The sequence below is a fragment of the Orcinus orca genome, chromosome 5 (assembly GCF_937001465.1).
Source record: "Orcinus orca chromosome 5, mOrcOrc1.1, whole genome shotgun sequence".
In the NCBI taxonomy this organism is placed as follows: Eukaryota; Metazoa; Chordata; class Mammalia; order Artiodactyla; family Delphinidae; genus Orcinus; species Orcinus orca.
Genome location: NC_064563.1, coordinates 10980945 through 11003285, shown reverse-complemented (window position 1 = coordinate 11003285; position 22341 = coordinate 10980945). Strand labels below are relative to the sequence as shown.

Below are 22341 nucleotides of genomic sequence, written 5' to 3'. Positions count from 1 at the left end.
CTATTTGGGGTCTTTGGTGTCTCCATACCAATTTTAAAATTATTTGTTCTAGTTCTGTGAAAAACGCCACTGGTATTTTGATAGGGACTGCACTGAATCTGTAAGATCACCTGTGGTAGTATGGTCATTTAACAATATTAATTCTTCCAATCCAAGAACATGATACATCTTTCCATCTGTTTGTGTAGCTGTCAATTTCTTTCATTAGTATCTCATATTGATAGTTTTCTGAGTACAGGTCTTTTACCTCCTTAGTTAGGTTTGTTCCTAGGTATTTTACTGTTTCTGATGAGATGGTAAATGGGATTGTTTCCTTAATTTCTCTCTCTGATAGTTCATTGTTAGTGTACAGGAATGCAACAGATTTCTGTACGTTAATTTTGTATCCTGCAACTTTACCAAATTCACTGATGAGCTCTAGCAGTTTTCTGGTGGCGTCTTTAGGATATCCTATGTATACGATCATGTCATCTGCAAACAGTGACAGTTTTACTTCCTTTCTAATTTGGATTCCTTTTATTTCTTTTTCTTCTCTGACTGCTGAGGCTAGAACTTCCAAAACTATGTTGAATAAAAGTGACGAGAGTAGACACCTTGAGCTTTCCTTTCTTAATGTAGGTGTTTGTGGCAATGAACTTTCCTCTTAGAACTGCTTTAGCTGCATTGGATTAGGGATAATTTTTATTTTCTTTTTACTTTTCTGTATATACCAAACTTTCTAATAAAATATATTACATTCACAATTTTTAAATGTTTGCAACTTATTAAAAGGATAAAAATGTTAAACGAAATGGGAAGGAGCACTAGAATAGACCACTTTGGGGAAAAATCTGTTATTCTAAGCTGATATAAAAGGCTTTGGAAGTTTAAAATGTTTTAAACCAAGAATGATTTGAGAGCATTAGCATGCACATACAATTTACACAGACAGAAAGAACAAGAAGAGAATAAAGAAATATATACCTTACTACAAAGGAATGATTTTATCAAAGATTTATCTTCCTTTTATATTTTGAGATATGACCTTTGGTATCTATGTTGTTACTACAGAAGAACCTATAAGTGCTCTAGTATTTCCCAGCAGTTACACAGTTCTTTCCCCAAGTTATTTGATAACTTGTAATGAATCGACAGAAATGAGAAGCACAGGGGAGGCAGAAGAAAAGGCAGCTTGACTGAAACAGAAAACAAACTGCCTGATTCCATTTATTTTCCCTACAAGTCAGTCATGAGCAAACATACAAGTGATCTAAAGTATGACTTCAGAAATTGCAAAGGTGATCCACTATTGGATAGGGAAGTAAATTTAATTATGGGTATCAGCATATATTAAATATACCCCCCAAAAAATATAATAGAATAGAGCACAGCATACATTCAAGGTAGCCAGGGTAGAATGGTTTTAACTCTTGTTTGTTTCATTTGTGCATTTATACCTGTGGGAAATGGCTCATAAGTATAAAATTTATTTCTTACTATGGGTTGTGGTTAAAAAAAAAATGTGAATGCTACCTATCTGAGATACCTTCAATGCTAAGTTCAATCATTCTAATTTCACAACTCCAACATATTTAATGAATGTTGGGAGGTAAGAAGGTAGGAAGGTAGGAAAGAAGGAAAGACAAAAAGGGAAGGAAAAGAAATATGGAACAAAAAGTATTCAGTAAGAAAAGTGCTAAAAGTCTGCTGGTGGGAACGTATTTTTAAAGCCCTCATGCAGGCTCAATTAAAAGAGAAGGAAAACAATGAAGGAAAGGAACAGATTGGAAGCTGGTGGGTAGATATATAAGTGGAAAGAAACTGATCAGGGAACTCTGTGCTAGAGGGCAACATTATTCCCTTAAAGAGGCTGCAATCTAAACCTGGCAGCAGTATATAAACACACACATACACACCCACACATAGTTTTTGCACACAAATATATAAAACACATTACTGTAACTATAGTGAGGGTATTATTATGAAATGAATGTTTATCACCCCCCAAAACTCATATGCTGAAATCTTAATTCCAAGTGTAATGGTATTAGGAGTGAGGCCTTTGGGAAGCGATTAGGTCATGAGGGTGGAGCCCTCATGAATGGGATTAGTGCCCTTATAAACAGAGACCCTAGAGAGCTCTCTCATTCCTTCCACCAAGTGAAGACACAGCAAGAAGACATCCATCTATGAACCAGTGGGTCCTCACCAGACACCAAATTTGCTGGCACCTTGATCTTAGACTTCCTAGCCTCCAAAACAGTGAAAAATAAATTTTTGTTATTTATAAGTCACCCAGTCTATAGGATTTTTGTTACAAAAGCCCAAACAGACTAAGACAGCTGATGATAGTACTGAATTTTTAAATGTACGTTTTGAATAAATATACACTTACCTTTCAAGAAAACCTTATTGATCCACAAATCTAATTGACACTTGAAAACGCGTGCTCTTGTTATGGGTCATAGATGATGTCAGGTTCTGTACAACAGAGTTTGCCAAATAAAAGTCTTGGTTGGCCAATCGGAACTAAAGAGTCAAGAAATAGAGATCAGCTGAGTTATCCCTCAACTGAGCTGCAGGAAAAACAGCAAATACCTAGAAAAATAAATAAATAAAATAGCTTCAAATATCCTCTCCCTAAGCAAAGGAACCCTAAACCAAAGCCATCAATGCAAAAAGCAAGCTGAAAAAGTTTATGTCATAATATTTTTGGCTCTTAGGGGACAAATGTTAGCTTATTCTTTAATCACTCTTTCAATTATCTATTTTAGCTCCTAGAAGAAACTCACTTTAAAATGCCTACAATAAAAAGCATTATAATAAAAAAAAAAAACTAAAACACCTCAATATAAAACAAATCACCTGTTATCACTTTGTTTCACTGAAATGAAATAAAAGTGTTCAAATAAGAAATACACTACTAACACAATAGTAAACTAATATCAAGTATTAAAATCACATAAAATAAAAAATGGGAATCTGACATTTGCAAACAAATGTGAAAAAAATTCCACTGAAAATGAATTCCAAAGCATAAATAAAACATAAAATTAGAATACAGATGTATCAGTGTGGCAAGTAAATATTATTTGTGAATTAAAAATTAATTTCCATAGCCTTTTTGACTGTAGAAAAAGAAAAACATTTATCATCTTTAGTAATATACTTCAATCTACTTTCACAAATCATATCTGACATAGATGTATCTCTACATAAAATCAAGAAAAATGGAATTTCTTAAATATCTAATTTAGGTAAAGAACCTCTAAATAATAATAAATTACTAAATATATTATTATCACTCTTTTCTAGACTTCATTCTGTATTAGTTTACTTTACTCCCAATAACCTGTTACAGCTTACTGGTGACTCAGCATATGTACAAAAGGACAACAGTAGTTAGGTAAAATATATATCAAAAACACAGAACTGAAAAACATTATGATAATAGATGTATCTGAAACCTACTGGGATGCAAAAGAAATTAATTACTTAAAACACATTTGAGCATCATATGCTACTACAACCAAATAACAAAGTATGATTTCTGAAGAATACCAAGGAATGTAGCATTGATCTCCAGAGAGATTTAAGGAAACTGTTCTGTGCCCCTATACTGAATATAGTTCATGTTTTGTTTGTTCATTTGATAAAGAGAATGATTTATTACCTTCTGATGGAGGATTTCCTTACTTTAACTTTCAATCTCATCTGAAAAGTTACAAACAACATGTTTCTAAATTATATAATCTATGTATGGGAAATATCTAGACATTGTCAGCAGCTCCTTGGACAGCAATATAGTCACATGGTTTTTCTCCATGGCTGAACTAAAAATCGCCACACCGCTGAAATAAAGCATGTCTCTATTTCTCATCATTCCCTTGTAAAAATATAAACCATTTTTATATTATGGATGTCTCTTTACAGTGAAAGACATTCAAGGATCTTTCAATTATTCCAATATATGTATATTTGATAAATGTGTGTTTATGTAACACTTAGTATAGGTTGTCACACTACTGTGTCAATACTGTTCAGAGAATGATGGCTATTTCTTCAGAAAGTACAACCGTAACCAAAGAAAAAGTGACACTACAATCAGTGTCCTCAGTAGTTGTGATTTGCTTTGTTTCTAAACACATACTTTACATCCCAGTCAATTTTACATTTCTTACACTGCTGGGATCATGATTCATTTTATTGTTTCGACAGGACATAATCCAATAAAAGATCTCATTGACATACTATCAAAGAAACCAAGAAGGAAGGAAGAAGGCTACAGGAAGAATTAGGAAACACGGAAGGCTATCTGTACAGGAAAAGTGTATGTTATGCCTAGACTTGCTCAGCAAGCCACATGCAGAAGGAATGTTTACTGCTGTCTCACTGAAAGGATATACCATTCTTCTAGTTATTCTCTACGGAATTGCATAAACATTGAGAAATCTAGAAATAGACATACACATGCACATATAAAAATTACTGTCAGTGTATAAGTTACTGCTGCCCTGGGACTGCAATAATTTATGTAACATCTGTTTTCATATTTTTCTAATTTTTTTCCTAATTAACATGCATATTTAATGCATAAATGCTCAGACCACCTCTTTTTTCTGCTGACTGTGCCTCTTTATTTTTGAAGTTGTGCACTCCTAAGGAGAATTCAGGATAGATGGAAACCAAAATCTTATTGAAAGCACTAATTTTACAATGTAAACAACAGTACTAAACCAATTTTCAAGAAAATACTACAGCCTTAAGAGTTTTCACAAGAACATTTCAATTTGCTAACGATAATCATACAGTAAATTAAGGTCCAAATACCAAAAAGTAACATAAAAGCACAATTCCAATATCATATTAATCTTCTTCATTTTTTCTAACTTGTATAAGAGCTGAAAAAACCTTTTATAACATCTATGATTTCTTGACTTCGTAAGTTTTGGTAGCATTTTAAAAATTTTATGCCTTAGGCAAATAACATAAATAAATACATTCCATATAGTAAACATCAAGAAGTACACAACCAACTATATCTTTTGTAAATTGTGAACTTCAAATACTGTCCAGATGTGAGGAAAGGGGAAAGTTTTGACTCTAAAAGTCATTGAAGTACAATCAACTTCTGGAAGCTCTTAATCTGTACTCAGAAATTCAAAATTCAAAACACTACTAGTCTTTAAGTAAAATTAGAGGCTCATGAAACCAATGCTACAATAACAAACGTATTCCCAAGTAACAATGCTTAACCTGCCAACACTGTGACTTCATGTATACTTACCTCACTTTAGAACTAATCTTTTAGTTATAAAAGATTGTCTTTTAATTGCCTAGTTATGTAGTTCAGTCAGTCATTTAATATTTCTCATCTGCTGTCAGGGCTGTTCCAGGCCTTTGTAGATGCTGAAATTGTCTCACAGAACTTACATTTTATTTGGAGAACCAAATAGTATCCAACAACCATGCAAATACATAATTGCAAACAGAGATAAATGCTACTAAAAATATGGGAAATTCCCCACCATGAGATTTTATAACAGGAGACTTGATGTATCCCAGAGAGCAGCAAAGACCTAAAGTAAGACTGACATGAGATCTGAAAGGTATGGGAAGTGTTCAAATCTGGGCACATCAAGTGCAAAGGTCTAAAAGCACTTACGAGAGAAGCACATTCAAAGTCAGGAAAGAGAAGCAAAGAGGCCAGCCACAGCTAAAGAGGGAATGTACGTGAAACAAAAAAGGCAGAGTAAGTGAATAAGGCAAAATTCCTGAAGGGTTTTAAATAAGGTATGACAACCAATTGTATGTTGAAAAAATATCCAATGTGGCAGAATCATGGAGGGGGCAAGAGAAATGCAGGGGAAGAGTCGAGTGTGAGGTGACAGTAGCGTAGACTAAGGTGATGGTGGGGAAGACAAAGATGAGAAGGCAGAGACACAGGGGATAACAATCAGCAGACTCTGATGAAAGATTAGATTTTGTGGAGGATGCAGATGGAGAGCAATTCCACTCATTGATGTAGGGAACCCTAACAGAAGGGTGCAGGTGTTGGAAGGAAGAGCCCGAGTTTAGACTTGGACATGTTAAGGGGTTAACTGATGGAAACATCCTGTGGGCATTTCAACAGAAACATCTGGAGCTACTACTAGAGTCTGGAGCTATAGGAAGGGTCTGGGCTAGAATCAAATTTAGAATTTACCAGGATATGGGTACTAGATAAAAAATAGAGGTCTACACTGTTTTCCCACAAGAAAACCCCTTCACACATCCAGCACCTTCCTTGTTTCTAGTTATCACACCACATCAGAATAGGAAAACATACATTTCATAATCTGACAAACTCATTTAGCCTAAAATTGGTTCATTCCATAAGGCACACTCACCTTACCTTAAGTTATGAAATAATAGTCATCATTTATTAGAATGCCTACTCTGGGACAGAACTATAAAAATACGCTGAAGCACTCTAAAAATGTGGTCTATTAATCCTCACAATAACCTTAGAATTTTACAATCTTCATGCCTGCTTTTCAGATGAGGACACTGAATTTGGGGATGTGTAAAGTCGCTAGTGAAGCCAGTAAATAGTAGAGGCATCCTTCCAACCCAAGGCTACCTTAACCGACAACCCATCGTTCTTTCCACTAAAAGGAGGGTAGCAAGGATAGTGTAAGACTCTGGGCTTTATAAAAAGTGTGAATCAGTACGCTGTACACCTGAAGTTTATATAATATTGTAAATCAAAAAGAGTCTGGGCTTAACAAAAAAAAAAGTAGTGAATTACCTGGCGGTTCAGTGGTTAGGACATGGTACTTTTACTGCCGGGGCCCAGGTTGAATCCCCGTTAGGGAACTAAGAGCCCACAAACTGCTCGGCGCGGCAAAAAAAAAAAAAAAAGACAGAAAGAAAAGAGTCTGGGCATTAAAATCAAATCAACCTCAGTTCCAGTCCCGGCTCCAGAAGACCACTTAAACTCTCTTATGTTTCCTCACCTGCAATTTCCTCCCCTGCTAGGAAGTATGAATGTTTTAGGAAACACATGAAGGCTCTGGGTTGGGCATCACCATTAACGTGACATGTTCCTTCACCACAGGAGTGCCAGTTGAAAGAGGACTCAAAACACTGATAGCTTTGGAAATTTCCCAGCACAGAGCACGGCAGGGCATCAGGAAGAGCTGCCTCAGCTCACCCCTGTTCTTCCCCCAACTGGGGAAGAGTAGCTTCCATCAGAAGAGCAGAAGCCGATATCCTAAAGCTGTCAGTAGAGAATTCAGCAGTGGGTCTAAAACTTCAGTGTGCATAAAAATCTCCTAAGGAGCTTCTCAAAATGGAGATTCCCAAGCAGACCTTCCCAAAGATTCTGATACAGCAGTGGAAGAGATGACTCTTCAAGCTTTCTAAAAGATCTCTACCAACAACAACCACTTTCCATTCTTCAGGCACGTAATTTTTAAACTATTTATTGAACATATACAATATTTTATTTTGTCCAATTAAATTGTACCCAATTTAATATAAAAATTTCAAATATGTTTCTGAACAACTACTGTCAAGGTTCCTTTCCAATAGAAAGAGGGATAATTAAACAGCAGCAGTTTTAACTATACATAAAATGTCTCTACCAAATTTGATTTTCCTTAATCCAGATTTTAGTCTTGTGATTAAAACTAAGTTATTTAGGGATTTACATGTCAAAAGACATAGGAATGTTTAAGGGAGATGAATGGTTCATAAGGAAACTTCTGTCACACAAGTTAACCACTGGCTAAATAAAATATATTGTTGATTAGTAAAGAATCTTAAAAATATGTAAAGGGGTCTAAAGCAGTAACAGTTATCCAAAAAAAAAAAAAAAAATGGAGTAAGAGCTTACATATAACCCTCAGTGATACCACTGGATGCTAACAGACACTGGTACCAAAACAGCATTCAAGACCAAAAATGTCTACTGTATTTCCAGATACTTCAGATCACTTAGAAAATTAAAGTATGCCCATCTTCCTTTCTACATGAACCACAATTGTCACTATGGAAGTATACATTCTGGTCACTGCCCCAGCAGCCCCCATTAACCTGACCTACAGGCAGGGCACACTGAGTCAGGGCTGCCTTAACAACATTCCAGAGGCTTAAGAGATTCTAACGAATTCTAAAACTCCAAATTTCCACCCAAGGTTAACGGAATTTAATTTCAAGATGGGTGTTATTCTTTCAAGGCTTATGTGCAAAGCTAAATGTGAGCAGTTAAAAGTTTAAAGTTTAGTACATATGGTCTCCTTGTATTCCTCTGAATCAAAGAAAATACCCACTCAGGTTTGTTTGGTTTTAACCTCATGACTTACATGACCATGACAGGAATAGAAAGCTAAGGATAACAAAGTTGCTTGAAAAAATACTTTAGTGACAATAACATCAATACTCTACCACGATACTGATATCTATATGAAGTATCTCATTTAATGCCACCTTACCTCTACCCCACCCCCACCAAAGCAAACAAACAAAACAGTTAATAAGAACTTAAGGACACTAACTTGCCCAAGACCTCATCACTAACAAATGGTAAAGCTGGGATTTGAACCCAAGAAATCTTAACCCACAGGCCATATGGTCTTAACCACTGTATCATGCCACTTCAATGCAAAGACAATTATAAGTGTAATATACCTGATCGTTACTCACTCTGTTCATAACTTCCCTTAATTTTATAAACCTTTATATAGCCACAATCCCCAAAGCACTGACACAATCTAAGCCTGTTTCTTTGACTTTTATGGTAAATGAAGTACTTCTAGGTTGTCCTAATAATAAAACATACCTTCACTTCCAAAATCACTCTTCATCTTAGAATTCTTATAGTAGTATGTGACATTATTTTCTCTCAAACAGTCATGCTCATTTTTCACAAACAGTTGGTACCAAGTTAGATCCCACACTACCCTAAGATCCAGGCAAAACAGAAACCAATGTATGTACAATTAAAGAAGAGAAAAATTCTTGTGATTTGAGGATTATACCTTCTAATTTTGCTCTTGATGCCAACATAGCCTCTCTTCTCTATATCCTGATTCATTTAGGATCAAGCTCTGATACCAAGTTCAAATTAGCTTACAAATAAGAAACAGATTAGTCTCCACCACTCTAAATAAACCAAAAGAGGTTGGGTCATTTCTGAGAGTTGCTTTGGGCACCTGAGGTCCATTTCAATCTCGCAGACCAGCCTAAATGCTCATGAAAAGTTAGAAAATTCCCAGAACTGTGGTTTCCTTAAGAAAGCTGCTGATTCAACCTGACTCCAAGAGATGAAAAATTCCCTTAAGCATATGTTAGTTTTTGTGCATTTCTTGTGGCAGACATCAGGCATGGGACTTTTCAAAGTAGACATCCTTCACAGTGCAACAAGGATACAAACATATTTATAATTAAGGTAGTCCCTTCTTTTAAGTGTGTTCCTGTAACTAAGATGAAAATAAATAAGATTTCTGAAGAAATTATTTTAGATTAAACGGGCTAAAACTTTAAGCATTATCCATAATTTTATTTTGTATTCTAAATTCTCTGTTCCAGGCTTATTAAATTATTCCACATCTCATTAACTACTCCTTATGTTATTCCATTTGCTTCAGAGTTCCATTTTTTTTAATCTATTGCTTTTTTGTAACATCACCTGTCTGTCACCTTTTATCCAATAAAAACTGTAATTTATCTTGTTCAAACTGCGAAAAGAAAAACTCGAACCATTGCTGACTGCACTGGAGGAAAGCCTATGAAAAGCAGTCACTGTCCCAAGTTATTCCAGAATTCTGAGGAAGCTTTAGTTCTCAGAAAACAGAAGTGCACAACAGTAATTAAAACCAGAAGAGAACAGATAATAAGTTAGCTCTACAAAGGACTCAATTATTTAACACATGTATTTTTTCTGTTTTGTGGCTCATGACTTTCCCATCACTTACTTTACTACCAAACTACTGTTCCTTTATTGATCTCACTGCCTATTAGCCCCTTCTCAAAAATAATAAAAGAAACCTAAACTGGATAATGTTGCTAATTATTAGCAACATAGAAAAATAGCTGAATCAATGATTGGGTACTTAGTGAGTGTTTTAGAAAGATAATTCCAGTAGTGGGATAGAGTGCTAACAACCGAACTAGCACAGCGGCTATAGAAATGGAGAAGTGAGAGACAAAAGAACATGAGAAAAATGGTGGTACCCAGACATAGAAATGGAAGAAGAGAAAGAAGTTTAGTTTATTTCCAAGGTTTCTAATCTAGCAGGTAGGCAGATTAGATTATTTGTGCCATGAAGGGAATAAAAAATTTTTTAAAAGATAGGAAGAGAAAGGGATAAGAAAAAAGGTTAAGAGAAAAAGCACATACTACATATCACTTCATATACATGCCTACCTCAGTATCTTGCACTCCTGCAAAAGGGATGTTGAGGACAAAAGAAGTAACAAATGAATGATCTCAATTTTAATTCTGCTGACTCTTGTAACATTAAGTAACCTGAATTCACTGAGTAAAATGAAGTTTAGATCACGTCACTAATTCCTCAAGTTTTTGAGATTTCATTTTATTTTAGAAGGTCTCCTTAGTTCTAAACACACTGGTACATGCCTAGAAGTATCTTCAATTGAGTACTCTCTTTAAAAATTTTGCCAAGTTGTGGTCTCTACAATTCACATAATATCTCACTTTGAGCTACTTCTTGGTATAAATTATCCAGCTGAATTTTAAATTTTGCATTAGGTTACTTGTTTAATAGGTTTGAAACTAACACTTCAGCAAAACAGATACAGGAAGATCACACGTGTATCAGTGCTTTCAGTCTAATAATTCAATAAAACAGCAATCAATTAATTTACGTTACTAATGCCATTTTTTTTTGCTACTCAGAAGGATAACTTTTTAAATGTATTCTTCAAAATCATTTTTAAAATATTTAAAGATTCCAAGCAATATTATTATTATGGTCTCATATTGCAACAAAATACATAAAACTAAGAATATTCAAAATCCCGTAAGAAAAAACGCTCTAGGAGGTTAAGATTATAAATTGTGAAATGAAAAGAGGAAAATCATAAATATGATAAATACAGTATACCAAAACTTTTGGTTTTATAACCAAAATGGGTTATGAACATTTTTTTTTATAAATTTATTTATTTTATCTATTTTTATTTTTCGCTGCGTTGGGTCTTCGTTGCTGTGTGCAGGCTTTCTCTAGTTGTGGCGAGTGGTGGCTACTCTTCATTGTGGTATGCGGGCTTCTCATTGCAGTGGCTTCTCTTGTTGTGGAGCACGGGCTCTAGGTGTGCGGGATTCAGTAGTTGTGGCTCACGGGCTCTAGAGCGCAGGCTCAGTAGTTGTGGCCCACGGGCTTAGTTACTCCGTGGCACGTGGGATCTTCCCGGACTAGGGCTCGAACCCGTGTCCCCTGCATTGGCAGGCGGATTCTTAACCACTGCACCACCGGGGAAGCCCTGAAGATTTTTCCAAATTAATGTTTTCCAGTTTGGATACTGGAAACTAAGCAAGAACTCTCAGGCAATTGGTTATTACTCGCCAAAGGCAGGAGCCCAAATAAAGCACCCAACTCTTGGGACTTAAAAAAATCACCCAGAGTCAACCTCTTAAGAAGTGATCCTCAAATTCTTCTGTGTTCATCTTTACAATTATTTCTCTCATCCAAGTTACATGAAGGGAAAGGTGACAGTCAGCTACCATACCCCCTACAAGGGGAGTTTCAAAAAGGTCTGTTGAAGCCTTCAAAAAGGCTGGTAACCCTGATCCTTAGTAGGACATCCTTCCCAGTCCTGTGCACTGGACCACTTGTTGTGTAAGTGACTGAACACTAGGCCATCTCCCAGAGCAGCATTTGTGGACAGGGGAAAAAACCCTGAAAGACTAGGTTACTTAATCTAAAACTGCTGCTGCTTTTAAAACATCATGGCCTAAACAATCATTGAAATACTACTATCTTTCATTGAAAACATTTAGAAATGTCCTTATCTAAAGACTACCCATATGTAAAATGTGCTTTTAACCTTATAACTGCCCTTCTGAGCAACGTCTGATGACATTAATTTCTCAGCCCATGGTACTTGGGGTGGGAGTGGATGTATGAGGAGGATGTCCTAAAAGACTCTTCCTTGTGTTTTAGAAAATGTCATTTTATTTAATCCCCATAACAGCTTGATGCAAAAGTTTTATTATTATCATTAACCCCACTTATACAGATGAAGAAATTGCAGGCATTGTTAAGTAAACTTACTTAACATCACACAGTTAATAAGTGGTATTTAAACTCAGGCCTGTGACACTCCACAAGCCTATCCTTTACACACCATCACAATGTCCTCAAGTATATCTATGAGTAATGTAGGTCAAAATCACATAGTGGGACTTCCCTGGTGGCGCAGTGGTTGAGAGTCCGCCTGCCGATGCAGGGGACACGGGTTCGTGCCCCGGTCCGGGAAGATCCCACATGCCGCAGAGCGGCTGGGCCCGTGAGCCATGGCCGCTGAGCCTGCGCGTCCGGAGCCTGTGCTCCGCAACGGGAGAGGCCACAACAGTGAGAGGCCCGCGTACCACAAAAAAAAAAAAAAATCACATAGTGAATTAAAGTGATTCCTTTATCTCCGTATTTCATTGGAGTACCTTGGAAACCCACCACGGGGAATGAAGTCTGTGCCTCCTATAACCATGGACCGTGGGCTCATAACATTGAAATCTGTGATTCCTGGAGCTCAGACATCGATTTCCCTCACTTATTTTCACTCTGAAATACATTGCCTCTTGAATTCAGTACAACAAGAAAGCTCTCTCTGAAAACATACCTAGCCAAGCTCTGTGCTTCAGTCAATGTGACAGGCATTAATTTAAGATCAAACTTTCTAAACGACTAATTCCTACATAGTTTTCAACACGTTATCCTTGAGAGCCCATACATACATATGCACTTGAGAAAGACATTTTTAATGGCATTCCTTCTCAAATATCCCTAAAACCAGTGTGCAGTTGGCCAGACAATACCAAACTACATCCTGAGCCTCATAAGTATAAATGTATCAGTACAAGAATACAGACAACTCCCAGAATAAGTCTTCAAATAAAAAATTATTATACTAAGAATAAATGATAGTAAAGCTTCTAGAAAATTCAGATCTGTGGCCTACTCCACCCACATCCAAAGCTGACATAACCAATTGGAAAAAGAGTTCCAAAGAGATTGTTAAAATACTTCCCAAAGGCAATTCCAGAATTTCCTCATGAAGAACTTGTCACTCTTGCCAGAGGGTAGACTTGTTTTGACACCTGACAGAGTTCTTCAATCAGAACATGTTGAAAGTGAGGCAGTAAGTTTCACATTAAGCCATTTTTTCTAGCTCTTAAAACAAAGGAATAATGTTGACCAGAAAACAGAGCTCACATGGTAATAAGATTCAGTCATGTATATATTATGTTATATATAAATTATTTTTAGGAAACAGAGTTTAATTCTCAAGTATGAGAATTTAAAAAATAAAGACTAAGTTCAAAACATACTGTGGTATATATTTTTTTAACTACAATTCCTCTATTTTGACCCTTGGTAGCTTAGTCTATTTTGAGCTCTATTTAACCAAGATTTGGTACCTAGAGACCACTTAACATAACTTTATTAATTTGCTAAGCCATGATATTCTGAGTTCAGCTTAGGCTTCCACATGCCCAAAACATCCATCTATAGATTGGACAGTTCTCTTCAGGGCTAATCCTTCCTCTTGTACAAAAACCTCTCATCAGACCACAAACTATTGGCAAAGCAGCTGAGCTGCGTTTCCTAATGGACTGGCCTTCCCAGCTTCATATAATTAACAATCTCAGTGTGTCTGCATGAATGAGTGACTCATTAACTTGATTATTGTTTTTAAAGAGTCAAGCTCTTAAACTACAACAAATATTAGTTACATAATATCATATACTTTTACAAAACCACACAATTCAAATATACACAAGCCAAATTATAACACTCTAAGGAGAATGTATCTCAGAAAATTCCAGAATTCTCAAGACTTCAAGTCTTAGCAGAAATGAATTACATGTACTAAAAATATCTACTTTACCTGGCATTTTTAGCAACTAGAATTCTGCTCAATAGCACTTCTGATTTTCCGAAGGCAGGGTCCATTTTAATCATCCCACAAAGGTTAACTTATGTTCAAAAGAGTTTTTTGGGCACAGAAAACAGGACCAAATATTTTTAAAAGGAAAAACAATAGTCTTTTAGTAACCAGAAAGTGTGATCAGGTAGGAAAACAAAGTTCACCATACATGGAGGTTCATTTTATCAACTTCTGTGATTTAAGATCAGTAGAGTATGGATCATTTTGGGGAAGCACAACAGTAAATATTAACATGTATATATTAACATGCTCAATTGCGACAGACAAATCGTGTGAGGTTTCTGTGAGTTAAGCAAAAAAACGGGGGGCGGGGGGTGGCTTTGTTAACATCCAATAATGCAATACAGAAATTATATTTATGCTGCATGTAATAATAGATGCTTTCATGATACCGAATAGACTTTTTCACACAATGATGAAGATCATTCACCAAATTATTGTGACTACTATATTATATTCTGGAAAATAATGATAAATCATACAAGCCTGCTCTCAGTCCCAGGCCCATTTATCTTTCCGGTCTCCCTCTTCTAAACTATGATAGACTAGAACACATGAAAAATGGGTCTCTTATTCCATCACTACCCTACTGCCCACCTCCCTGCCCTTGCCCCCATAAAGTCAATCATAAGCTTCTTAAGTAGGGTTTAATTTTCCTCAAGTATTTTTATTATTTTACTCAAATCTTTGGTTATCTATGATATATGGAACATGAGAATATTATAATTAATGATAACATAAGATAAAGGACTGATATAGCATTTTAATAAGGAAAATTATGATTAGTAATTATTAATTTATATGGAAAAATTTATTTCATAATTTTTGGAATATACAAATAAAATTAAAATAATTAGCATAAGAAATATTTGGTTTAATATAATTAAATGTGAGAGAATGTCCTTCAGAAGAGAAAAGTTAAATATAGCACTTTACAATAGTAAAGCTTTGTAAGGGGTCAGCTCACACATTTTAAAAATCTTTTTTTTAAGTCATACATACACTTTGACAAGCAGGTAAGTTCTATACTGAACAAAAACAACAGCAACAACAAATAACCCCAAACTAGTAAATCATATCATGGCCCCCAAAGAATGATCCCAATACACACCAATAGCTTCAGATAAAACGGGAAATTCCAACTCTGGCTATACTGCGCAACATAAGAAGAAAAGGGAGAAAACTGAGAAGAAATGACTTAATTAAATTCCCCTCCAACAGTTAATTTTACTGAGGAGAATGATTAACCATGCAAGAGCTGCTATAGCTGTTAGATTAAAATCAGGTATTTTCCAGACTATCTTTTGGAAAATAAGATACAGATAATATCCCAGAGAAAAGTGATCTAAAAAGTCAGGTAACTATTGATTTAGAAAGCAATAATTTTTTAAAACCATCATTATTTGCAAGCAATTTAAGAGAGTATCATTAGATTGAGAGTATTATAACCCATTAATACAAACTGCAACTTAACATATCTTCTCAATAACATCTAGTGTGCACTATTTTAAAAGTTCCATAAACAGTAGTATATAAAAATGGAATACAAATTTAATCCATTTTAAAGTTTTACATAATGACCCGTGGGGCCTGCAGCCTCCCTCCAACATGACCTACACTTTTACTCCACATCCATATAAATTAGAATCCACATTATCAATCTCTCTGTACTCATTCTACTTAATCACTTAATACACCTGCACTTAACTATCAATGTTTCCTTTCCCATATTTGAAACCTACAGATATCAAAGAGTATGAAGAAAAAGAAACCAAAACTGGGCTTAAACGGGAAAAAAGGTAGAACACATCTGCAAATTCATAACTGACCCTCTAACTCCCCAACTCCGTCGCATTCCTGCTGACTTCTGAAGAGCTACCATCAACCTACAGGATTCAGAACAGGACCTACAGTAGTCAAAGAGCAAAATGGCTGCTCACTTCTTAGAGAACAGATTAACAATCTTTTTATGTATGAAGTTTACTAGAGGTTTTCTGTTATTAAAACACTGCGTATCTCGCAACCCATTAGGAACAAAATTATAGCAACATTTCAGTAGATTCAGAAAGAAACATTTTGATAATATTCAACACCATTCATGATTTTTTAAATCAAAAGCAAATTTTAACTAGAAAAAAGAAAGGTACCTTAAAGTGATTAAGTGAATGAATGCATCTTTCAAAGATCCACAGCAAACATAATACACAATGGTGACACACAGAAGCACTACCCTTTACAAAAGAGTAAGACAGATGCCCACCATCATCACTTTTATAAGAGATTGTACTAAAATTTCCAAGACAGCACATTAAGGTAAAAAATAAAAGGCAAAATGAATAAAGAAAGAAACAAAGTTGTCATTTTTTCAGTTATGATAGTCAACTGAAGACATCCAAGGGGATTTTAAAGACACTTTATTAGATTTAATAGGAAAATTCTGAAAGTTTGCTGGATATAAGGTTTCCGATTTTGATTTAACATGTCCACTTTCCCTAATCCATGATTATCTCTTTCCTTTTTGGTGTCTATAGAGTTGAGTCTTCCTTAAGAGTCACCAACCAGAACTACACAGTGTATTAAGGGCTAAAGTTTGATAACAATAAGATAATGTACCTCCTTTCTCAGATCCTGTTACATTTTCATCACTTTCTATTCTTACACCAAATTGCTTCTATAATTAAAATACCCTTTTAGTGGCCGCTTTTGGCCAGATCATCAGAGTAGGCCAGTATTTCTAGGTATACACTATTTCCAATATATCCCATTTCTTTCCTATATCAGAATAAACCAGTCACAACTCATTATTCTTAGTAAAACATAACCCAATTTACTTAAAATATCACTTTCCGGCTGACAAAAATGAGAGCCCTTTTGCCAGGCCCCTGCCGGCCTGCAGCCTGCAGTAGTATTCCCGCACTTATTCCTCACCATTTGCTTTACCAGCATCTTGCTTCTTACATCTTGAGTACCATGTGAAAATCTGGAATGTTTCACTGCATGCTTCCAGAAGGTTCCCGCTGCTTACATATACCACTCCATTTAAAAGGACCTACTCACCATACTTTTCATTTCCTATCGCTGATTCAGTTTCCAATCCATGATAGATTTTTTAAATTGTCACTTATTTTACATTTTACAAACTTTTTCAAAGCCTAGCAAAATACTAGCATTACTTGCCTATTTAACTTTTCAAAAACTCTTCCTATTTTGCTTATGGGACATTTTTCATCAACATTCTCTTTGGAGAAGTACAAAACCCTTTTTATATAACTCCTGCCCTTTCCAAGTTACTGAAATTGTACCCTCAAGCTCCAAACGTAATGTCCTTTCCCACGTCCTTACTCATTGATTTCTCTATAGCCCTAATATCTAAGATCTGCTTCCTAAAATTCTCTTTCCCTTGCTTATATAACTTTTTTTTCCAACAATAGACCCATCAGTTTCTGACCCTTTTTCTGATGCTGCCACCTTATGAACACACAGGAGGTTCTCCAAGATCTTTCCTTGGCTGATTCCTTTCTCGTTTCACCCTCTCCCCCGCCCCTTTTTGGCTTAGCCGTCTCATTCAGATTTCATGCCTTCAACTAACACTTTCTGTCCTCATGTCTCTAGTCCTGGCCTGGATCTCAAGAACTAGGCCACAGCTGGCATGTACGTAACACCCAAAGTAGACACTGCCAGTTGGATGGATATTGGCTCAAACGACATCTCAGCACTGCTCTGGACAGTCACCACACTGTCAGATGGAGGCAACACTGAAGAAGAAACCAACTCACCACATCCAGTCATTCCCTAAACGTCTCTACCGGATAAACCATATCAGCACCTTATAGACAATTTATCAAATGCAGAAGTCATTATCTTTCTCTAAAACTTTCTACTCACCCGCTTCGCTTTGTAAAAACATCCTGAGTCTTCAATAATTCTCTTTCGTACCTTCAGATCCACTTCGTTATCATATCTTACTGAATAACACTGTGGTATCAACCAAACTTGTCTCTTTTTATTCCCCAATGTCACGTCCTAATATAAGCACTTAATATCTCTTAACAAAGCTCCGAAAACTGCCAGCTTCCTAACTAGTCTCCCATCTGCAGTCTTTCTTTTTCTCAATGTTACTAAGTGCTGCAAAAGTAAACTGATCATCTCATTTACCTATGAGCATCCAATAGCCACACAAATTCCATATTCTCACAATCAGTATCCTTGACAATGTGGCTGTTAGTTACTTCTAATGTTACTTGTATGTCTCCACTCTCTATGTATTCTACCAAATATAATGTCTCTATTCTTTACTCGTGATGTTTCTTCTGTCTGGGTCTCCCTTTCCTTTGGGCTGGAGAAAACTAGAGAGTAGAAAGATAAGCAATACAACCTGATAATGCAGTGGATAAATGTGATGAGTAAAAAAGAGAGATCAAGAAAATTACTCAGATTTCCAGCTTTTACAATAAGATATATAATGACACTAGTCACTTAAATAAAACTGGAGGCACTTGAGGGAGGGGTTAGAACTTACACTGTGAAGTGATTTGACATCTCAAAGTGGAAACAGATACCAGATAGGCAGGTAGACATGTAGATCTTGATCTCAGAAGACAGGTGTAGACTAGCAATGTCACTCTCAGAATAACTGTAATAATAATTTATTTATAACTGTAATGAAAATTTATGCCATAGGTTTGCTTAGAAAGCTAATATACATAAAGTTCAAAAAGAAGATAGAATTTTAAAAGAAGAGGCCTAGAACATGCCATTAGAAGCCAAGTAGAGAAAGAGCTAGAAGACTGAAAAAGAATAAGCAGAAGAATGTGATTTTATAGAAGCTAAGGAGGAAAAACACAGTTAGAAGAAGGCATGGTCTGCAATGCTGAATGCTACTGAGAGGAAAAGGAAGAAAGACAAAGATAAGAGGAAAGAAAATCCCATGAGATTTAATAAAGGTGGCCTTAGTTTTCACAATGGAGAAACCAGAGTGGAGTTGCTGGAGTGAGAGTGGGAGGTGAGGAAATGAAGGTGAAAAGTTGCCAGGTAGAGACAACTCCTTCAAAACATTTGGCTATGGAAGGGAAGAGAGATATTACAGAGAATGATATATAATAATACACATAAATACACATGTAAATACACAGAGTGCCTCTAAAGCTCTTGGAAAAGTGCATTATTTTCTCCCACTGCTAGCTCTCAATGCAACATTCACTCCTACCAAGGTCAAAAACAGGCAAGAATGCCCACTATGACCACTATTACTTTCCTTCTGGACATATTAGTCACTGAAATCAGACTAGAGTAAACCATTAGAAATGTAAAAAATAAGAATTAGAAAAGAAGAAACAAAGCTATTTGCAGATGACCTGATGCAGGTGAGCTGGAAAACCCTAGAAAATCAATGATGAAACTCAAAAAACAAAAAAGAATTCAGCAAGGTAGCAGGATATAAAATAAACATGCAAAAATCACTCACATATACAAATAAAACCAGATAGGATATCTAATGAATGAGAAAGTCCCATTTAAAATAGTAATAAAAAACTATTAAATATTTAGGAATAAACGGAAATGTTCAAAACCTACATGAAGAAGAATAAACACTCTTCAAAGACACAAAAGTAAGCCTAAATGACAGAAAAGAAACACCTTGCCCTTGGTTAGGACATCTAAACATCAACATGTCATAAATTTACAAATTTAACTTGCGCTAGACAATTTGATTCTGAAGTTCAAGTGGAAAAGAAAAGCTCAGGAAAAGCTAGGAAACATTGAAAAGGAACAGATATGGCGGGGGAGGGAATGACTCTCATTAAAACATACTACAGGGGGTTCCCTGGTGGCGCAGTGGTTGAGGGTCCGCCTGCCGAAGCAGGGGACACGGGTTCGTGCCCTGGTCCAGGAAGATGCCACATGTTGCAGAGTGGCTGGGCCCATGAGCCATGGCCGCTAAGCCAGCGCATCTGGAGCCTGTGCTCCACAACAGGAGATGCCACAGCAGTTAGAGGCCCAGTAGTGCAAAAAAAAAACATACTACAAAGCCTCTATACTTAAAACAGTGTGGCACTGCTGAAGAGACAGACCAATGAAACGGAACAAAGTCCAAAAATAGATTTAGCTACAATAAAGTGACATCCCAAAACACTGGTACAAGAGTGGGCTTTTTAACAAACTGATAGACCTTTGGGGAAAAGAAAAAGAAGACAAAAACTTGATCTGTTTCTCACACCATACACAAAAATAAACTCTAAATGGATCGGAGATTTAAGTGTAAAAAATGAAACTATACAAGTACTTTTTTATAAGTTGAATTCCTCCTATAACCTGGGAATTACAAAAGAAAAATCTTTCTAATTAGAACTAAAATACAACTACAAAACTTATACATGAGAAAAATACCAGAAGCAAAATCAAAAGAGATATGACAAACTGGAAGAAAACATTTACACTATAACTCATTGATAGATGGTTAATATCATTACAAACAACTTTCAAAAAGACAAAATGTCCTATAGAAAGTGGCTTTTTTAAAATTTATTTTTGTCTGTGTTGGGTCTTCGTTGCTGCGTGCAGGGTTTCTCTAGTTGCAGAGAGCGGGGTCTACTCTTCGTTGAGGTGTGCAGGCTTCTCATTGCGGTGGCTTCTCTTGTTGCAGAGCACGGGCTCTAGGTGGGTGGGCTTCAGTAGTTGTGGCTTGCAGGCCCTAGAGCACAGGCTCAGTAGTTGTAGCACACAGGCTTAGATGCTCCGCAACATGTGGGATCTTGCTGGATCAGGGCTCGAACCCGTGTCCCCTGCATTGGCAGGCGGATTCTTAACCACTGCGCCACCAGGGAAGTCCCTAGAAAGTGGCTTTTAAACAGACGAAAAGACATTCAGCTCCACTCATAATAAGATGAAATGCAAATTAAATGTACCCTGAGATACCATTTCTCATCTATCAGATTGGGAAAAATTCAAAACGTTCACAGTACACTCTGTGGGCAAGGCTGTGGGGAAACAGGCACTCCCAGACACTCCTAGTGGAAATGCAAAGTGGTACAACCCTATGCAAAGGAACTGGGCAATATCTCATTAAACTACTTAAGCATTTACTCTTTGAACCAGTGAGCCCACTTCCAGGAATTTACCCTGAAGATAAACCTGCAACAATATGAAAATGCATATACACAAGGATATTCATCACAGTATTATTTTCAATTGCAAAATACTGGAAATTACTTCAATACCCATGTGTAAGACATTGCTTGAATAAACCATGGTACGTACACAAAATAAAGTAGTATCTTTAAAAATGAATGAGAAATCTCTATAAACTGATATGAAGTGATTTCCAAGAGATATTGAAAAATGAAAAAAAAGCAAATTGCAGAAGAACATATATAGTACACTACACTTTTAATAAGAAAGGGGAAATTTAAAAAATGTAAGAAAAATTATCTGCTTATCCTTATAAAAGGAAAGATGAACTAAAAAACAGTAACGTTGCTTACCTATAAAGGATGGAGTAAATGGGGAACATGGAAAGACCTTTTCATACAATTTTATTTTTTGGAAAAGTAAATCATTTTCTACATATTCAAAAAATTAAATCAACAAGGATGTGAAGCTGCAAGAAAACTAAAATGAGTGCACTCAACTGTATTTTACCGTATCCACACTTAACCCTATCCACACGAATTATAAAGAAAGAAGTAATCCAAGTAATTATGAGTACAGCATTTGATTATATATACTCACAGAATTGGGTGGCGTGAGGATGGAGAACTTCAAACAAATCTTGAATGGGTAAAGTTTTTGGTAAGTGTGTTTGTTCTAGTGGTATAATGAACCAATTCTGAAACTATTTTAGATCTGTTATGGAGCTGCACAAATAAGTTAATGTGTTGATGCTGCTGGAAGCCAATACTGTCACTGTGAAAGAAGGGACACATAAATATGGAAAAGTGGAAAACAAGAAAGAACCTGTGGAGATGGATTAGAAACAGAGATACTGGTGTGAACTAAGATTTCTAAAATGTGAATATGTGTGTTTACCAGTATGCACGTCTGCATACATTTATGTATCAATGTAAATGTGTATACATATATACGCCCATACTTACTTCCTAGCACTCTCTCCTCTAAAAGGGCCTAAAGGCCAAGACCCCACTGTAATGAGCACAGTCCACTAGCAAGGAGAACACTAATACCATTCCC

At 36.1% G+C, this 22341-nt stretch overlaps 1 protein-coding gene across 8 annotated transcripts in view; it reads right to left on the bottom strand.

Annotated features, from left to right (window-relative positions):
- TBC1D5 (TBC1 domain family member 5) overlaps positions 1-22341 on the bottom strand; it is a 548696-nt gene that overhangs the window by 415710 nt on the left and 110645 nt on the right. For 5 of the 8 annotated variants that reach the window (XM_049710183.1, XM_049710187.1, XM_049710191.1 and 2 more), the window contains exon 3: positions 2375-2577. The exons of 1 other annotated variant lie outside the window; for it this stretch is intronic. The gene's annotated coding sequence lies outside the window, so the exon portion shown is untranslated. Of the gene's footprint in view, positions 1-2374; positions 2578-18673; positions 18788-22341 lie in introns of all 8 variants that reach the window. 2 more of the 8 variants (XM_049710184.1, XM_049710185.1) reach the window with 2 other exon arrangements.